This window comes from Helicoverpa zea, chromosome 2, assembly GCF_022581195.2.
Source record: "Helicoverpa zea isolate HzStark_Cry1AcR chromosome 2, ilHelZeax1.1, whole genome shotgun sequence".
Classification (NCBI taxonomy): Eukaryota; Metazoa; Arthropoda; class Insecta; order Lepidoptera; family Noctuidae; genus Helicoverpa; species Helicoverpa zea.
In genome coordinates, this window is record NC_061453.1 from 6,183,339 (window position 1) to 6,203,692 (window position 20,354).

Genomic DNA, 20,354 nt, shown 5'->3' on the forward strand with positions numbered 1-20,354 from the left:
TTATTGTATCACCAGTAAAGAATTATGAGCACAATAACAGTCTTCGCCACTGTAAAAATATGTTAAAAACTTTGACGCCAACTATAAAATTATTTTCATCCCACCATCTCGGAAAGAGTAGTTTTACCCTTTGATATCTGAGCGCAAAAGTCGTTTTTATCCTCTAGAGCGGCAAAGTGATTTGAATTTAGAACATCGTGTGCAATACTCCATTTGTAACAATCTTGATAAGACTTTTCAAACAAATACATATTAAATAAATAAAATACTGCTTAAAATAATTATTCAATTAATTAAGTATTTTTTATTATTGTTTTTACACAGAATTTTAACGTCGTTTCATTTTTAAAGTGAGTTTTCAAATTATGTTAACTTTAATAGGTACATCTTTTTAATTTGATACTCGTATGTGCGCGCCATTTTGTTTTTTTGCATTTAGTAATTTCCTCGATGAGGTGGGATGAAAAGTTACGTGTTGCACTCGAGTGCAAAGATTTTTCACCTTGTGCTCTTTTGATTCCCTCGCTATCGCTCAGGATTCTAATTATTGAAACACGAGCGTAGCGAGTGTTTCAATTTTAGAATCCTTCGCTTGCTCGGTCATCAAAATTGAGCCCGCGGTTAAAAAGCAACTTTGCACTCTTGTATAACAAATAACTATTATTGCTCAGTCAAACGCCTTTCCTCAATGGTCAAACTGTCGCTAGTTTTGTACATCACAGTTATAAGAATTAACATATTGATATGTTATTCTCAGCAGGCAATAAAGCCACAATAAAGAACATTAAGCTCAAATTGAAGTTATTAATACATAATCAGGTGTTTGTCCCTATTTAGTAATTTGTGAAGCTAAGATTGGTACTCCCACGGATCTATCTGCCTACGTGCTACAGAAAGATCATGCAATCGCTTATGCTATTAATTTTCGAGTGGGTTTGTGCAAAATAGCTAAGATTAATCTGTCTATTGTCTAAAAAATAGATGCAGTTCTAATGAATTGCAAAATGTATTGTTCTAGTAACAAGATTCTGTCGTTAATTAGCGCCTGTAATGAACACACGCAACAGCTGCACGCAATTAGCGAGTAATATCAAGGAAAGCGTCGGAGGAAATGGGATACACTTCATCTTTCACACCTCTTTGAAAATCGCCAAACCTACCATGATTAGCCCGGTACCAACGAAAAGGTACTATTGCGATAAAAGACAGAATAAGAATACGTGAGATAAAAGAAAATATCTCCGATGGAAATTGGGTATTTACCGATGTAGTAAAATAAGTTGTGAACCATAAAGGCCCATGATAAAGCATAATAAACATTCAGAGGCTGTAAAACTGAGAGATACAAAGGGGTATAAAACTTAAAGAAGCATTGACGTCATCTTTTACCGTTAATAAATATCTCTTATTTATGTTTTACAATGTAATATGGTATCGTTTAGATCGTTTAAAACTTGCGTAAGCTCGTGTAAAGATCATAAACGGACAGAGGCGGATTCAGATAATGCAACGGTTCAAATACAATATGCGATTCTTTACATTGTTTATTTTAAGGATATCCTTATTAATTTTTGGTATTTCACTTCCACTGCCTGAATTTAGTCATTTGCATTCAACATAATTAAGAAGGCAGCAAAAGTTTATAAGTATTTCAAAGGTAATGGTGAACTTTACTTCTTATATTAACCGACTTATGTATTTATTATATTCTTTTCCACAATTTGAGCACACAATCCGACCCTGAAGTAAGAATACGTTAGCACGGCGGGCGGCATCGTTGCAGCTCAGCCCAGCGTCCGCATCCCATCCGCGTGTTTATTTACATGCTTGTCAAAAGTTCGACACACGCTGCCGTATTTATAACCATGCGGAAGGTGCGCCCGGAGCAACGAACTTCTGTGACATAATCATAAAACACGGACGTTTACACCAACAAACAATATGAGACAACGTCCATTAAAAGAGTTGTGGACTACCGCAATAAGCTATGGCTATTTTGGCATGAGCCAAGCGATTCTTGCTCTGCGATCCGCATTTGTTTAGTTTGAACTAAGCTTAGACCTGGACACGAATGCCTAGAATGGCTCATAGGTACGCGAACCAAAGGTCGTTCTGTATCACCATTGTTTTGCGACATCGGACATCTAAAAGGCATCGATCGTTTCCGAATTTGGATCGTTCCGTTATAGGATCCGGTGTTTGATAAAACGATGTATCGGCCTTGCTCGTATTTGGGGCACAGATGTGCGGTCTCTGCCCCATTGTGACGTGGGCGAGTGCATTCGATGTACTACGATGCTCGTCAAGTGTGTACTCGCCTTTATATCGACTTACAAACAATAAGGCACGGCTTGCAATTCCGTTGTATCTATTTTCTAGTACGCGCAGATATGAATGTCTATTGTCTATGCAAGATTAGATTACATAGGCCGTCGGCGCCATCAAAGATTTGCTGACATTGATATAGTTTCACACCAAACACGTCATAAAGTGCGAAATAGAATAGGTGTGAATACGATATCACTGCGAATTGCTTTATAAATATTTATCAGCTTCTGCAAAAATGGCAAGTTTATGTAAACACAGATAAATCAGTATCGTTGACCTATATACATATTAATGGTGTGCCAAAAGTTCGTGTGCTCTTTACGTTAATTGAAATAAAGTGTAGGTGTTGTAACAGACGCCTAACGTAAGTCTGAGTCATAGCTTTTGTTTTCATTTGCCGACGATAGCTGAGAAAATTACTGACAAGCAGTGAAGTAGTCGGGAAAATTATTTTTGAAGTTCTCTAGTCATTAGGAACCGTTTTGAAACATCCGGGCGTCCGTCCGTCCGGTTACGAGGCTTATTATTTTTGTTTAATTTTTACGGACTATTTTCTTAGAAGATGTGTCTACTAATTTTCAAATAGAATGACTTTCATGATATGCTTGGTATAATGATGAACTCCTGCATGTTTCGTTTTGACATCCTTAAGCATACTGAAATATTTATTCGTAAATATTAAATACGCAGTACGCATCTATTTCTGGCCACTTATAAACGTCAATGAAAACTTAAACGAGACTAACACGAGATGCATAAATCAGTCAAAGCCAGCTGGTCTAAAATAAGCAATCTAAATATAAATTATTCGCAAATAAAAGTATTGAGGCTTCATGAACTCATTCAGTTCGATTTCATGCAATTCGTCGAATCTTATAAATAGTAGCGATGTCAGATGCAAACACATGGGTAGGCGTTGGATACATGAATAATTATTTTTTATGTTTTCCTGATTTCGTTCACGGGTGATTGAGCAAACTAGCTAATTATTTCGCGGTACAATGTCGCAAAGGAAACAAGTACAAACTCCTATTGTTACGATAGAGGTGCGGCGATCAATGCTACAACACGAAACAATAAAGTTATATTATCTAACCAGTATTTCATTGCCAAATACGGTTGCAACTAAAAAAGGTATTATGTTTCCTAAAATAAAGTGTGGTTTATTGCCTACAGTTATGGTCAAAGCGGATACGGTTGGATAAGATCTGGCTCTGTACAAACATATGGAGTAAAATAAAAACGTTTAGTTGATGAACCCACATCACTTACGTGTCGAGGATCAAAGTCCGAACCGAAAATTTAAACCTCATTATGTATGTCCCATAAATTCGATCCAGTTCCACAAATAGACTCGTTTCTCGTAAATATAAGAAGTCAAACTACTGTTTATTCGGCATACACCCGACACCAAACAAACACTAGAGTTATCAGATTTCTATAAACGAAAGGCGGAAGAGGTCTTCGGTATGGTAAAGATATTCCATTCCTGGCTTCTCAAGATGTTCCTAAGTGAACACAGGGAGTAATAAGCTGATTGTCACATAGATAATACGTAAGTACCATTATTTCATTATCCTCGTGGTTAATGAGTTTTTAATGTCCATCCGCTAGTTGAGATACAGCTACTGTCATTAAACATGTACTTAATTGGACTCGTTAGCCGGTTCAATTGATACCATAGATCAATTTTCACACTTTGCTCAATGTGACTTTCAGTGGTTCTGAATCTGGCGTTCTGTTTCATTGAAATTAATTACCTTCTCAAATTCATTGGTAAATTGAATGAAAACAAAATGCAACGTGGTTTGCATTGCCTATTTCAATTATCAACATTAATTTTTTTTCTTCAAGAGTTTATAAACATCAAAAATATCCCCGCAGGAACAACATTACAAAAGCCCCACTAAATTAGAAAGTGATGCAACAGAAATAACACAATTTGCTTTAATTAACCACTTGTTAGTGTTGTTGAAACTCAATGAACAATAGCTACCGATACAGTTGAATGAATCGATCAATGGGAACGGCGCTATATCGAGAATTCGAGATGTACATTAGTAAATCCTTAAAGCAGTGAGTGTTCTTGATAAAATCCATTTGCTGAAGCAAAAAGCTTAAACACGACCATGCAATAAATCTTTCTTACTGCACTCACAATCTACATTTGCAATTTATCGAAACGAGAGACGATGCGGAATGTTTGTACTGAAATTGAACTTTGCAAGTTTTGGCCAAAGCCAGAAGTCTTGCACACCTTTCTTAAAAGCGGTACGTGAAACAATTAAGGAGATGAGAGCAAAAATATATTTGTGTTGTGTTACGAACTGCGCCTAGGGGTTTTTACTCAACCCTTTTACGAAAATTATGGTAATTTAACATTGCCCAGAAATCCAAACACAAGTTTCAAAGCAAACACTTGGTCTTATAATCATAGGAGCGTAACAAACTGTCTGCGAAGTGCTGGACAGATTTAGCCGTTTGCGAGGGAACCCTTTGCGCGAAACAGTGTTGTGACATGGCGCACGCGCGTGCCCTCGCGCGCGTGTTCCGAACGCGCGCGCGCTTGTGACTAACCCGGTGTTGCCCGGCCCAGCTTAGCCGAAAGCGATACACACGAAAGCTCTCGACCGTTAGAGAGGGACAGTGAGAATAGCCTAAAAGCACGTCCCGTTGTCACACAAAAGAAAATTAGAAACAAATCTGTTGATACTCAAAATAATTTAGAGGTGTTGATATAAAAGCAAAAGCTTGGCAGGAGCGCAAGTATTGCTTAAGTGATGTGTGATCGAATCCACAAGCATGAGATATTGAGGGTTATACCATCAACATTTTGATCGTTCAATAAAATAACGACAACTTCAAGGCAATAAAGAAATCAGATACTATCTGAACTACGAAAGGACTCATTCAGTCAGTCTAGACAGTACAGTCGGATACAATCACATTTCGCAAGGCTCACGGCAAAACATACAATGAACCAAGATTTCAAACGCAACCAGCACAAACGTGCTCGATTGACTATTCTCTCGCGCACCTTTCCTTGACTCTACTCACATCACCCTCGACCTGTCACCAAACTTACATTCAACTAAAAAAAAACTGGCTTTTGTTGTCGGCCGGTGAGGTCCCCCGTCCGGGAAACCAACACTTGACCTACCGACGTATTTAGATCTTTTGTATTCGGGATAAAGGGAAGCGTGACTTATCCTATTTGGGATACAGAAAAAAACCTATGAATAAAGACTTCGTTATTATAATAAATTGTGTGACATTTTTTATTTTTTGATCACCGGCTTCTTGACTTCTAATGAATTGATATAAGAATTGATATAAATAAAATTCTCTTTAATTTTATGTGGGCGTGTGTGGTCTTTATCGATATTTAATGGCGAACGTTTGTATCAATTAAGACATTTTCATAAACTGTCTTAATTAAGCATTATTTCTTAATAAGGTAAAACAATGCCAATAAAGCTTTTTTGAAAATAAGAATATGTAGTATTTACGAAACAGTTTTAATATCTCCCACTGTCACAATCAACCAAAGTAACTTTTAAATAAATATGGAGATTCACTTGTTTATGCGTTCCAGTTTCAAAACTTCCCACTGACGGTAAAATTACAGGTTGCTCGAGGAAAGACAATTATCTAAATAAATCGATTCATATAATTGCTGTTGCTGTAATACCGAATGGTTTGTGTATCTGCGTCCCAATTCTTGCAGAAGCCACAGGGCTCACAGGTGGGTCGCGGAAATGCCGGTGCATTAGACGCTATATATATTTTCGTACGTTTTGGTCTCGCTACTAACGCCCGCCTCCGCCCCACATCAATGAATGTTGTGCCCAACTACTTCTTCGTCCGCCCTACGTTGGTATACCGCGATGATGTTGTCTTGATACTAGGTTTTTTCAAGAATTGTATTTAGCTGAAGATTTATGATTAGAAGAATAAAATTCTATAAATTGAATGAAGCAAAATAAGATTTAAATAGATAAGTCGTCGGATATTTTTTGTAAGTAAGAAACAGTCAAAAAACCCTTTCGATTTTTATTTTGTGTAAAATTGTATTTATTAGTTTTTTTATGAATGTAGTTCGTAGTTTGATACCATTTCCTTAATATGAATAGGGTAAATACCAACTAAACTTGTTTTGCATTACATGTGAAATTCAAACCGCAAAACAATAAAATCTTCAAGTATCAAAGTGGTTCGCGCGGACTACAGCCACAAATATAAATAGGTGGTCTTATTTTCTTATTTACGACTGTTTCAGTCTTAAACGTGCAACTTTTTATGATAAATTCAACTTTATTAGCGTCGCTGGTACTTGCGAGTCGGCGATGCAACTCCCGTCAGAAACTAGGTTTATGTGTGGTATATTTGTATTTATCACGTTTAATGACGCTTTCTTCATACAGACTATGCGTATGCGACGGATTTATTGCGTAATATAAATTTATTACTGAACTGTATAAAACGATTAGTTCGTTTAAATATCATATGTTCTACATAGTATTTAATAGATGATTAATGAATGTGTTTTTTAATTGCCGATTAAGTTATGAATGCTAAGAAAGGCAATTTATTGTGAGCATATGATAATTAGTAAAATGAAATAGTTTTTGAAAGGAGACATTCGTTTTGGCTTGTGGCGTAGCCACATTTCTGTAGCTAGACTTGCGAACACTTGCCACATCAAAGCAAACTAAGAAGATATCCTTTTAGAAATGAATTTCGTTCGTACATTTACTTCAATATATTTAATTAGTTACTAACATCTTATATTCAACTTAATTTAAACATTCGTGGTCAAAACTTTGCTGTTGACTTTCAGTATTTTATACAAATTGCTTGAATCTCATTATACCTAATTAAAGTTAGAATGGACGTATCATTTCATAAAACGATAATACAATAGGTACCTACTGAACATAAGCACCCACCTGCTATGCCAAACGAGATAATCGGATTAACGACGTAGTCCAAAATTGCATCCCACATCACCATGTTCCTGAAATCAATTATCGGGAGCTCATAAACTTATAAAACGTTTCATTGATCCACAAAAACCCACATAGTTCGCTTACTCATGCTGTCTGGGACTCATCCCGATATCAGACCGATCCAATATTTCAGAATTACCAAACAGTTCGTAGATAGTCTGGCGTGAGTCAGTTCGCTGACTCATGTCACCTCACCTCTCCTAGTCCTGAATTAACCACTATGCTACAAGAATATAACAGACGCGCTCTTCCCTACATTGTGTTGCACAACACGCTGCAAATAATTTATTGCAGTAATAACTGTTTATTAGCATCTCGCTCAATATTATGACGTGTTTTCTAATTATGAGCAGAGTACACATTTTGATAAATGCGACTTTAGTTAGGTAATCTGAAACTTCTTATGTAGTTTGAAACCTAGTAGAGGAGTTTGCGAGAATTTCGTAGCGGAAGGCAGCAGGTATTGCAGAGCACGTAGCCGTACAGTAATTGACTTGATTCCTGTAGCTCGTACGAACTAAATCGACTCGTTAGTGAACCGAGATGTTGCAAACACCGGCCATGATATGACTGCAAGAAACTGCACCATGTAGGTACATTGTATGATGACTAATAGGTATGCAAGAGTAATAAGTACCGGCTGTATTTATTTACTCATTTATCGAGATTAAAAAGGCTTTTAATGTAAGTACCTACATTTATGCTCGCACACCACGGACCCTCCATTACATGAATTCACCAAAATGGAGCCCGCGAATACCAATTACGTTTTATGATATTTTTAACAATGCACATCCAGTGTTAATGTTGCGAATTTGCAGTTGCCCGTCATCTTTATATCGTTCTTTATTCGTCCCATTGTCGCCAAACCTACACAATGGTTCTGAATCTTTTCTTAGCGGGCGCTCCACTTCACAACTGGACTTAATTTATTTTTCATTTCATTCAATTTAGAGACCAACAAAGGCCCTATATAATCGAGTTGCAGCAATCACAAAGCTATAAATCAAAATAATTCGGTGTGTTCGAAACAATTATAGTTCGGCCATTCAGAGAATGCGTTCCTGACACGTCGCGATTGAACTGACGACGTAACTTTGCAATGGCGTTGCAGTTACGATAAAAATATTTTTGCTGGTTGTTTACCGTTTTAACAATTGAGGAGCATTAAAACAACATTATTATATCAATAATCAATGAATGTTATTACGTCGTCAGTTCAATCGCGACGTGTCAGGAACGCATTCTCTGAATGGCCGAACTATAAGCGCCTAAAAGGGAGAGGCGGGAAACACGAGCGAACGTATTTGTAGATACCACATTTTAATTAATTTAGTACACTCGAATATTTAAAAGGGCTTGTGAAAGCATATGTGCTCCTTCCTGCTGCTATAAAAGTTAATGAAAAACATTTGTTTAATTTCATTAAAATAATAAAAGCAATTAACTAGCTAATTTCAAAAGAAAAACCTTGAAAACTGAATTCAAACTCCGTTTCAGTTAGCAAAATTAATATCATCCGGCTGGCGCGTGTCTGATCTATATTTATTTAGTAGTCGCTCGCCGTTGATTGGTTACTTAGCTTCTTAGTAGTCTAATAATGTGTCATCAATATTAATTTAACATTACACAAACACTGTAGACACTAGAGATAAGCCATAATGTCCATTTGACATCGCTTTGATGGTCCGAAATTGATTACGATTTTGATTCAAAGCACGATACGCAACGGTAAGCCAATTAAGCCGGCGGCAAATCGTAATGAACCGTTAATGACACGCGCGACGAATACCAACAAATTATATGGATCCATTGCCATCACTATTTGTGTTAAATTATAAATTAGCAAATAACACACGCAATTGATCACGATATGGATTAGACGTGAAAGCCGACCGTTAACCGCAGCTCCATTTATAATAATCTCTGTTATGATTCCAAAGCCACTATTGAAACACAATATTATTCATGAGGTTTTAATTCGCTACTGGAAATTGCAAACTAATGGAAAACTCTAGACTTTTCTCAACAAGCTAGCTGGTTTGTGTCTGATATTATTATAGCTGGAATACGGTTTCCATTTTATCTCCGTTCCCTACAAACCGAAAATAGTTTACTCCGAATCTAGAGGTAAGCTTTTGGATTTCGAGGCATACAGCACGAATTCTGTATTTGTGAATTCTATAAATTAAAAATAGATATACAAGTTTAGATTCGTAGCATCTACCCTATGTCCTACATATGGAACATTTTGTTTTATATTATTAATACTTACGTATGTCATCTGAGTCCTAACAAAGAGCACCCATAAAAATACCATTAAATTAAATAAGTTTTTGAAAAAATACAAATACACCTTCACATTATTGCTCTTAGTAGAGATTTGTTCTTGCAGTGTTCCAACGAATTTAATCAAGTGCGTGTGGTTAGATGAAGATTGACACGAATTCAGCCGAGTGGGGCCGAAAGGTCCCGAACGTGTTGTAACGTGACATTCGACGTACGCTGCTTTATTAGCCGTCCAACTTCGATCAAGATTTTGGGTTCCAATTAAAAAACGTCATATGATACACGCTGTCAAACTGCCACAGACTGATGAAAGGAATATAAATATTGATGTTAAATTATAGTGTTGTTGTTAAGGAGAAAGGAAGGTATCAATTCGGTTTTAAAGGGACAGAGAAAGGTGTTATTTTTTTGAAAATCTACGTTGTCCGTTTAGCTTACTGTGAGTTTATAGTTCCTAAAGAAAAAAGCTAGCTGACTGAACGTTAAGAAAAATAACATTAAAGAAGGAAAGGAAGTCAAGGGCCTCGTTAATTTCCACTATGATGAATTCTACTAATTATTATGCTCATAGCTTACCTATGCCTATTGATAACTTGGAATGCTCCACCATTCATCTTTATTAAGCACACGCACGCTTCTCGTTGCGAACTATTTAGGTCTCAACATCACTTAGCGATCTTACACACTGGCTATAAATCCCCATATCCGCACATACCTAATGACATCAACAAATCATACATGGATATATCGCCGAATATAAATCAACACAAACGAACGAGTAGGCCCTCGATTAACAATAATTTCGTTACCAGTTGGAATAAATCTAAATGAACGGACGACGCGCGACGATTCTTAATTGACACGTCGGGTTACTGGACCGTGCTGTGCTGTGAAACACGATATCCAGCATGTGTTTACTAATTACACTGTGACAATCTACAAGTCTATGGAATGGTCTGAAGTATGGCCAGCTGAACACTCAAGGATGTCTAGCGGTGACCGGCAAAAAATTTGCTCATAATAACTGAATCATATTTCATATTTCTTGTTGTGAAAAACAAATGAAGGTAGGTATAAATCAATGTAGTTTCTTTGTACGTTATAAGCAACTACAACACAAAACTAAGCACTTATTAACATCTGGCTGTGGGTAATCATACCACGTCCTTTTAACAAAAACGCCCAGCTTTTTCATTCCATCTTCAGTCATCATGTTTAAAACAATGGGGGAAACAAAAACTCATTTTCATGGGTTCGTTTTGTTTGCGGTAATGCAAGAGCAACAACGGGAGTTGTGGGATCCCCTCATAAACTGTTTGGGTAAAAGGATCTCTCGTATCGCTTCGTTCGCGGCATTAAGCGGATGCTGCCGATCCGACAGTGCGGAAAAGCCACGGAAAACCAATTTCCACAGGCCGATTCATGCACGCATCGATTTATACAAAATTATGTTATGCCGCATGTCGCATATTTTATGTTTTGTTTTTGGCATTGAACGCGCTCTGCTGCTTTAATTAAAGGATTTTAAAATGTTGCTTTTGGAGTTTTATCGGTAGGTAATTGATTTTAGTATTTTATTCAGAGCAGTGCATGAGCAATAAATTTTAATGCGGCTGAAGTTTAACTGTACATAGCATGCATTCAGGACTAATGAGTCAATTGAGACACGCTGAGTCGGTAATGGCATGGAAGATAAAATTTACGGCCTTACTTAAGGGTCAGTAATTTGAATACCTGCGTACAATAAAACTTAAGCTGCAAAATAAAATGGTGAATGATTCAACGCGCGCATGCCGAACATATTTGGGGAACAATTCGGGTACAGCTCGAGGCTTCTCCGCAATCCCACCTGTCCACAATCCGAACATGCCGCAAGTAATTTATTCGATCCTGTCCGGTGTCCGACAGATCGCGGATGACGTCACAACCGCAACTTTTTTTCCAAAACCCAAACTGCACTGTCCATGTTCAGCTCGCTGACAATATAGACTAACTGCCAAATTGATGCTGGCTTTTTGTGTCACGTGATATTTTTATTCAATTTTGAAATTCTATGCTATACTTTTTTGTTTGAGTTATAGACGAATGATTTTGAAATTGGAATCTGTCAAGGCAATAGTTCTTATCGACAGCTTACCTACGCACAAGAACCATAAGTGCCAATATGGAAAACACGAACAAATAAACCATTTTTTTTTGTGAAACTTACTTTGTTACTTAATTTTAGCAAAATCAGATAGAAATTGTATAAGATTTTAATAATTGTTTTCAACTGTTATTCGTTTATACTTAAGTATGTACGGCATGCTTACATGAGGATAACCAAACTAAATAAGTACATATCACGGAGGACAAATTTGTCCTTCGTGGTACATATTAAGATATGGTGCTTTTTACCTACTTAACTGTAAAGTCGGTAGATACACTGAGCGCCTATCGGGAACCATTAAAAGTAGTGATTCATAATAATTTATAAGAATTATTTATTTTAATAAATATAATATGTACTTATTTTGTGCGATTCTAAGGCGCCAGTGACCACAAAAACAGTAGTTACCGCAAACCGTAACGTTTTTATACACAGCTTAGGTACTTATTCTATTAGAAGTGACATTCATTAATAAATAATAACATTTATATTCGAAATAATGTTTATATTCCATGCCATGTAACATAAGTCTCGTATATTTCCATTGATGAAATTATTCCATTTTATTCGCGTTTCCTTCATAATAGAATCACAATTTCAACTTGAACTAATTTAATTAGCTTGAAGTTCAGTTCAGACCAACTTAGCAATCTCATTCATTGAAGTCTTAGTACCAATTTGACTAACTAGCATTTCTGTATTGGATTTTAAGAAATAACCAGATATTCCGATATTCAGTTTATAATTTTGGTTAGCAATTAACATCTGCGTCACCTTTAATTGCAATATTAGCTCTCACAATCTATCTATATTACCTTTTAATACATTATTGTAATAACAAATTGCTGTCATTCGGAAAAGTACTGCAAACAAATGATTCAACTATAATCCAGTCATCCATTGTCAAAAAGTGTGTGGTCTCTTCTCACACAACAAAATGCTAATAACCATGTAATTTCCCACCCACTTGACTGATCCCACAGTTTCCTACAACGGCGCGTTCATGATTCATCCCGGGTCCAGGAATCGTGTGATTTATAACTAATTTCACACGTCTTACGTACTTTCGAACGCCAACACGTACCAACATAATAATTCTCATCACTGGATAGGCACTTCATTGTTATTCAATAAGAAAACAAAACACTATCGCTCCGGGTTATAACGTACTATAATTCTGACCAAATAAATGGACAATACATGCGCCGCTTTTTTACATGCTAAAGCCGAACGTGCATACATATATCATATTCTAATCTAAACGCATTGTTACATTAAAGTAGCGATATAAAAATGCCGTGACAGTGATTTAAAAAGTGAACGGTCATGGTATTAAATTGACAAAATATACATGTATAGAACAGATATTATGTACGACCGGCACGTGTCGTAATTGCTATTAAAATTAACGCCTTATTGAAATAAAATACTATCAAAAATGTCCTGATATTAATTATTTCCCTATTCAATCAAAAACTCACGGGCAACATAAAATATGAAACAAAAACGCATCAACTTCGTCAGGCGTAGAATGTTTAAGAGCGGTAAGATCCCCTCGTCTTTCCGCTACTCCCTAACTACTTCCTTTGTATAATTAGCTGGCTAATAAGTCACTCAGTGAAATATTCAGTGAGTCGGGGTCTGGGCTCCGCGGCTTGTGAATGGAGCTGTCAATAGCGATTACAGAACCTCTCGATATTAATTCCGTAGGGAATGTTTCTTAAGAAGTATCGATGTTCTTTGAGTGACTTTCAGGTTGTCCTTACTCGATGTTTTTTTTTCCTATGTTATTGATAGTGACATCTATCAGGGTTGTCTTTTTTTAAAGCCATTGGCAAATTATGTTTTTTTTTTTATATATTGAAGTACTTCATCATGAATAAAGTACCTATTTCAACATAACGACTGTAGTTTTTCAATATATTTTCCCTTATTACAGTTCTATATGGATTCAAGCAATAAAACATCATTTTTTTTGTACAGAATAAAAAATATGTGCTGAACTACGCCATATATCTTCAGTAACGCATAAGTAATCGGTAGCAATAAATCTAAATTCACATACAATTTCCTTTACTACACATACATCATTCGTAGCACTTCACAAAACAAATAGCTGCTTCAGAAGGGTGCATTACTGATGCACTCTTTGGGAAGGCAAACAAAATCGCCAATTGGGGTACTGATTACTCTATATAAGTAAATGTTATTGTTTCCTACTTCGTGGAAGATAACCGCACTAATGAACGGGAGTAATAGAGAAATATTTTTGGGGAGAGAGGGAAAATAAGACATGTGCGTTTGTTGATATATTCACAGATGGGGAGTGAGGTACATTTATTAAGAGTAAGTGATTTCAAAAGGATACGAGATCAAATGCATACGACGAAGCTTTCGCTCGGCTTTTGTCTGATTGACAGATCATATTACCGCAAAACTTTGACCCACTAAATCAAAATCCAATCAAAGTTACCCTCAAGATTTTCATTACATCACCCTTCTACATTTAATAAGCAGCAGGGAATAATTAACATGCAGCGTGATATGAGCCCTATCATAATGACGGCTCGTGACATCGGGTTCGATTCCTCATACATATTCAGGGTCCCCCCTCGCGGTACTAATGAACCTCACTGACTGGAGACTCTATTGTCAGATGCACAGGTCGGTCTACTTTTGTTGACGGCAAATTAGATTTGTACGTGAACGCTTTGTTGATGGTGGAGGTCGTTTAACTCTGTTTTGTGGTTATTTTTTGCGTGTTTTAATGAATTAAGGATAGTTGTATACTGAGATTAAATCAAAATGATTCAAACATTCTTGTACAATTAAACTTCAAAAATCTTATCCTTATATTCCCCTGCACTAAGCCAATAAGACAAACGATCCAATAACACCCAGTAACTATCTACCTGCGACATTTTCCTAATGTTGCCACTAAAAAGGAAAATTATACTCGCATTACATTGATATAAAAGGCTATCAGCGTGTTCATCTCTCCCCACTTTTCCGGCTGGCGGGAGAATAGGAAAAATGTTAGCAAAGACGGGGGTGGCGAACCGACTAATGCGTCTGATATTATTATTGTGGCCAAAACGACGGAACGAATCTGGCAATATTTGTCGCCATGCTAAATTAGCCATCGAAAATCGTTTGTTATGATTTTTTGTATTTGTTTGGCGGAAATATCCTGGCATGCAGAACAGCATCATATAATAAAGAAATATGTAGTTATTTTAGTATAAATTGAATCTTTTTGAAAAGCTTTTCCCAAGTTTAGAACATTGTCTTCGCCCAAGTTTTCACACATTTCACTTAATTTAAATAAGAATACTGTTGTGAATTTATTCGATTTTAAAAGTTTCTTTACCGTGCGCTTTCCCTTGGCGCCATCACCTGAGGGCGCGTTTAGATTGAAATTTTCATTTTCTTCTCAAAAACAACCTCCCCTCATCGACCCCAGCCGGGTGGCTGTTAACCACTGTCGAACAGATTTGCATGCACAATTTCTACTTTTGAACTTTTTACAACAGCTTACTTCCTAAAGATGTTAAAAGTAGACGAAAAGTTAAGACTTATTGATATTTAAAATTCCATTAAAATAAAAATATTTGCTCGTACTGTTGGTGTGTTTGCCTGCATTAAAAACAAAGCCTAAGTAAGTATAATGAATGTTGTTATTTTTACCTCAATTGTGGTTTTTCCAGATTCCTGCCACTTCATGAGGTGTTCGCCTTTCAATGACCACCCTGGAGCGTAGCTGATGAGTCCCCCCGCGCCCCCCGCGGCTCCCGGTGGCGCTGGAGACGCTCTAGCACCGGTAACTACGTCGCTTGTCTCCGCTTTCGACTTCTTGGGGCTCGTCTGAAGCCGGAAAAAGCTACGTCCGTGAGTTTTGCAACTTTTCGAAGGGGAGAAGAAAAATGAGCTCTTCTTGGGCGATTTTTCTCTGTCCTCGCTCGATTTAGAAGTAGATGCGGCTGTTTCCGCGGCTGGCGCATCTTGAATGTCGCAATCAATTGTGTTAGCACTACCACTCGGTTTTGGTCCCGAATTCTCATCAGCGACGAATAGTAAGGTTCTTTGCACAAATGGTGTTGCTTTATTATAGAATTCGTAGGGCTCTGGGACTTTAAAGCTGGATGGAATGGTTGTTCGATGAGTTTTCGAGAATCTTCGTTCCATGTATTTTCTTGCCATATCATGCCATGCAGTTCTGTATTCATTACTTTTCTATTTCTATAGTCATTTAAATACCTATATCACTAGTTTCAAAATGGACACTAATCACAACAAATTAAAGTCTAATTTCGATAGCGATTACTCGATTTTCATTACTATTACTCTGATTCATATCCAACTCACAAAAAAGTAAACATCAAGGTAAAATAAACCGAGCAGAATAAATCTACGGCGTCCCCTCGAGTTGGCAAGATAGGCGGGAGGTATTCGCAAACTATACGGATCCCCACCTGGTGGCGCAAACCATAACATTTACTAGATAAGACTTCGAAATAGCTGAGAATGATGTGAATTCGTCACATAATGCGTACAAATTGGAGAGATTGTGGAAATATACTGATCGATAAATAATTGGAAGAGGGTTGGATTGTTGGGGCACTATTGTCTTTTATAGAAGTTCATCGTATCATGATCCATTGGGACATTTTCACAAAACTATTGAAGGTGCTACACAGATATAAAAGGTTGCAATATTTGAACAAAGTCTACGACTTCAGTTTTACAAAAAATATTTAAGTAAATCCTCCTTAAAAGCGTTACTCAATATTCCACCGAAAAAATAACTAATTCCGTTTGATCTCGTTTCCAGTAATTCTATTAGACAGCGGTGTCGTTCGGCGACGGGTTGCAATTTTCACGCGGAGGTTTCTACGGCCTATCGATCGCGTGCGTGGGTAAACATTGCCGCCCTAGCCTTATCGCAAATTATTGTGCACTTGATTTCACACTTATTACTACAACAATAAAGTTCGAAATCCCTTGCACTGATTAAACAAACTAAAATTTAAAGTCTTCAGTGGGGTTTTTAAAATGTTCAGTAAAAAGCTTTTTCGTTGATATTTCTGGGCAAATTCGGAAGTCGAATTAATTTTATTAGAAGCGGGAATTTCTAACAGAAACTCGTAATGACTCGAATGTGGCACAATTGATTAATTTCCTGCTTTATTTACGGTTGTAAAATTTCCTAAAGTTCCTAAACAAAGGAACGGTGGTGGAACAACAATCGTAGTGAAAGTAAAACACGACACGTAACCCTCTCTTGTTTAGTCAGCACGCACCGCACTTCACGGCAATCAAACTGACATGCTTTGAGTGAAATGTAAATTCATATTATTTTCACACTAATTCTAATATTAGGAAAACAGAAAGCTAGTTTCTATGGAGCTGTTTGTGTTTAAATGAGGGGTATTGGGTTTAAAACACATGAATAGGTACCCATAAGTACAAAGTTCTGTGTTTACAGTCATTACTTTGTATTGTTTTTGCACTATATATAGATTATTTTGACATGCAAATTTTACCTAGAAAATATGTAGATTTTATTTTAAATTACAATGGTAATGTATAGGCGAATTCAACTATACATGATTGACTCATGCAGTGATAGTAACATGATAATTTCATGTCATTTAGAAATCATTTAGAAATCTTATTAATTAAATATCTATTAACATGTTTACAAGACTAGGTATATCAATTACTATTAAATAGAAAAAAATACTGTGAATACATTAAATGGACATAAAAGCGTCATTGAAATGACGCTATGAAATCAGACAGAAATATCTATAAGATTTCGTTTTCAATTAATATCAGTCATAAATGTTAAGCAGTATAAGTTTATGAGCTATAAACACTTTTTATGTTAAACTTATAACACGTAAACGACTTGTGAATTATTGATGAGGACGAATTATTTGTGGGTGTACTGAATTTATTCGTTTATAATGTTAGTTTTTTCGCTAAACATTGGATTTTCATTCTGAATATTTACTAATTACTGTATCACTTCATTGCATGTTAAATACTCTCTTCACATTTAGGTACATAATATACACGTTTATTTGAAATCCAAATAATTTTAATATTTCCCTAAACTCTTTGAATCAATTTGACTTATCGCGGGAATTAAATCTAACGCCTCTAGCATCGAGATACACTACAAAGTTGCATTAACTTCCATATCACCCTCATAGTGCGGTGATCTTCTAAATTGTTACAATCTTAACATCAGATGCATTTAGTCTGACCATGACGGGAGTAGGCCAGACTGGGGTTTACACTTGAAGACAGTAAACTAGAGTCAGAAAATATTGTTGCAATCGTTCACACTTTTGAAAGGTGTGCCTTTGTGCTACAAAAAGACATTTTAAACTCCCAAAATTTTCAGACCAATTTTTTTTTATGACAAAAGTTACAAAATGTATGTAGTAAAGTAATTAATAAAATCTGAATATGTTTAAAGGGCACATGTCGTTTGGAAATTGGGAGGGAGAAGTTGGGAAATGTAGTTTTTGCTTCAGAACAGTTACAAAAATCGAATATTTTATGTAATTTTTCGAAACTGACCCGCTTTCATTGGCCCTCAGTGTATATCCTATATCGGTGGGTTACCAGGAGTCGTGACTCCGATTATCTGTATCGGGACAGGCGGTCAATCGCCTATAAGCCGACCGGCCGACCCGCCGTGTTATTGTCGCTGTTACCTCAACACGTTACTGAACGATCATTACCGTTAACTTGGCGAGATTTTCTTTTTTATTTAATAGATTTTATGGTAGTGTTTGTAAGGTTTGGAAAGTTTGTATATGTTGCTTGATTATAATGTCTTACCGCAATGTGGCTTTCATTTCATCATAGAATAACCTTTTAGTTCGTTTTTAGTTAATGAAAGAACTATTCGTCATTTATGAATACGAAAAAGCTAGACAAAACAAACAGTGAATCATAAATTATTACTCATTCGAAAGGAAAGACGCAAGTTTATCTTACAGAAAAAACCTCTCTACTCTGAGACAACATTCGATCAGTGGTATCCCCGATTTCTTAGTTTCCACAAGAAAACGTCCCCTTCCCCGAATGTCCCCAGTTTCTTTGTAAATAGCTTTCCGATTCGACTCCGCTCCAAGGGGGAGTTATTACATTTCGATGACATGACGAATTCGGGATGACACACGAGGGGTCGCACTTGACCCGCCGGTACACCGCTCATAAAAACGTTATATTTACTCCAAAACTGAAGATGTTGTATTAACCCTTGCGTTTTTACTTAATGCTAGCATTGCAATGTTAGTGTGGTTTGCAACTTTATATTTCGAGTCGTGATTGACTGCTTATTTTGGCAAAATAGCGTCTAAGGCTTTACTGAAGATTTAGCCAGATTATAGATACATAGGAAACTACGAATACCTGACACTATTATCAGCCTGGTGACTACTATCTGTCCACATCTGGCTGTTTAAATCGCTATCTGACTGATGTCTTACCATGTTCTCTCTAGCTCTTTGTGGGCACTTATAGGCTAATAACTTGCTACTACTAGTGTGGCCCTTAAGCTCGAAACCTTACACTAACTGCGACATGCTACTTGCGGCTACGAACAGAACAGTCACTACACATTAACAGTAACTATACGATGTACAACTGTAAAGGATCATCAAGATAAGGAAGGACACTCCAAATATCATAAAATACCTTGATCCTATTCTCATACTTAAGAACCATTAAGATATTAGTAAGTTATTTCCGATGTCTAAGCCGACAGTTCAATGGCCGACATAATGTATGTACCATACGTTCGGTAGTTGTCAACAAAATAAATAGAAATAATGGCGAGGCTACAACTACTGCGCCACGGAATCAGAAATAGACGGCTCCCCATGTGCTTCGCGCGAACTTGACAATCTACCCGTATGTTTATTTTTAACACTATCTTATTGTATTCGGAAATACTCGGAAATTGTGGAACGTCTCTGAAGATTTGTTACGATCTATTTCACGGGCGGCTGAGCTTCACTGAATTACGTGTAACGTGGTATAAACCAATTACTTTGCTCCAATCATGTGTTAACATCACTGGTTCGATCTGCATCGGAATTTGTGTTGTATGTGTAATTTATTGGAATTCTATATTCAAAAGGTGCACTTGATATGCATGATATTTCCCATGTAGATTGAAAAAATAACCCTATAAAAGTGTGTGTTATTTCGTTCAATGCCTCTCTATTTAAAGCTACCTCTAATAACTCTGTAGGTATATATCAAATAAATATTTTGAGTTTAGGTATAACTAAGGGCTTCCACAAAGTGTACATAGTAAGTAAAGTTATCACCACATGAGGCACGCGTCGGCCGACTTAATTAAGTCGTCGCCTCAAGTAAAACCAAATTAAGTTTCACGTAACCCCAGGGACATGTCGCGGCCAGAACTCGCGCCAAGGTAAAGTGAGAACACACGAGAAGCTTTAGATTCTCCCGACAAGGTTGGAAATACAATGTATATGCATATTTTGGAAGAGGAGACCAAAATGTTAATGGAATGTTCTCGTGGTAGGGGG

At 36.7% G+C, this 20,354-nt stretch overlaps 1 protein-coding gene across 3 annotated transcripts in view; it reads right to left on the bottom strand.

The window, feature by feature from the left end:
- LOC124641062 (protein sickie) overlaps positions 1 to 20,354 on the bottom strand; it is a 161,311-nt gene that overhangs the window by 117,496 nt on the left and 23,461 nt on the right. The window lies entirely within an intron of this gene.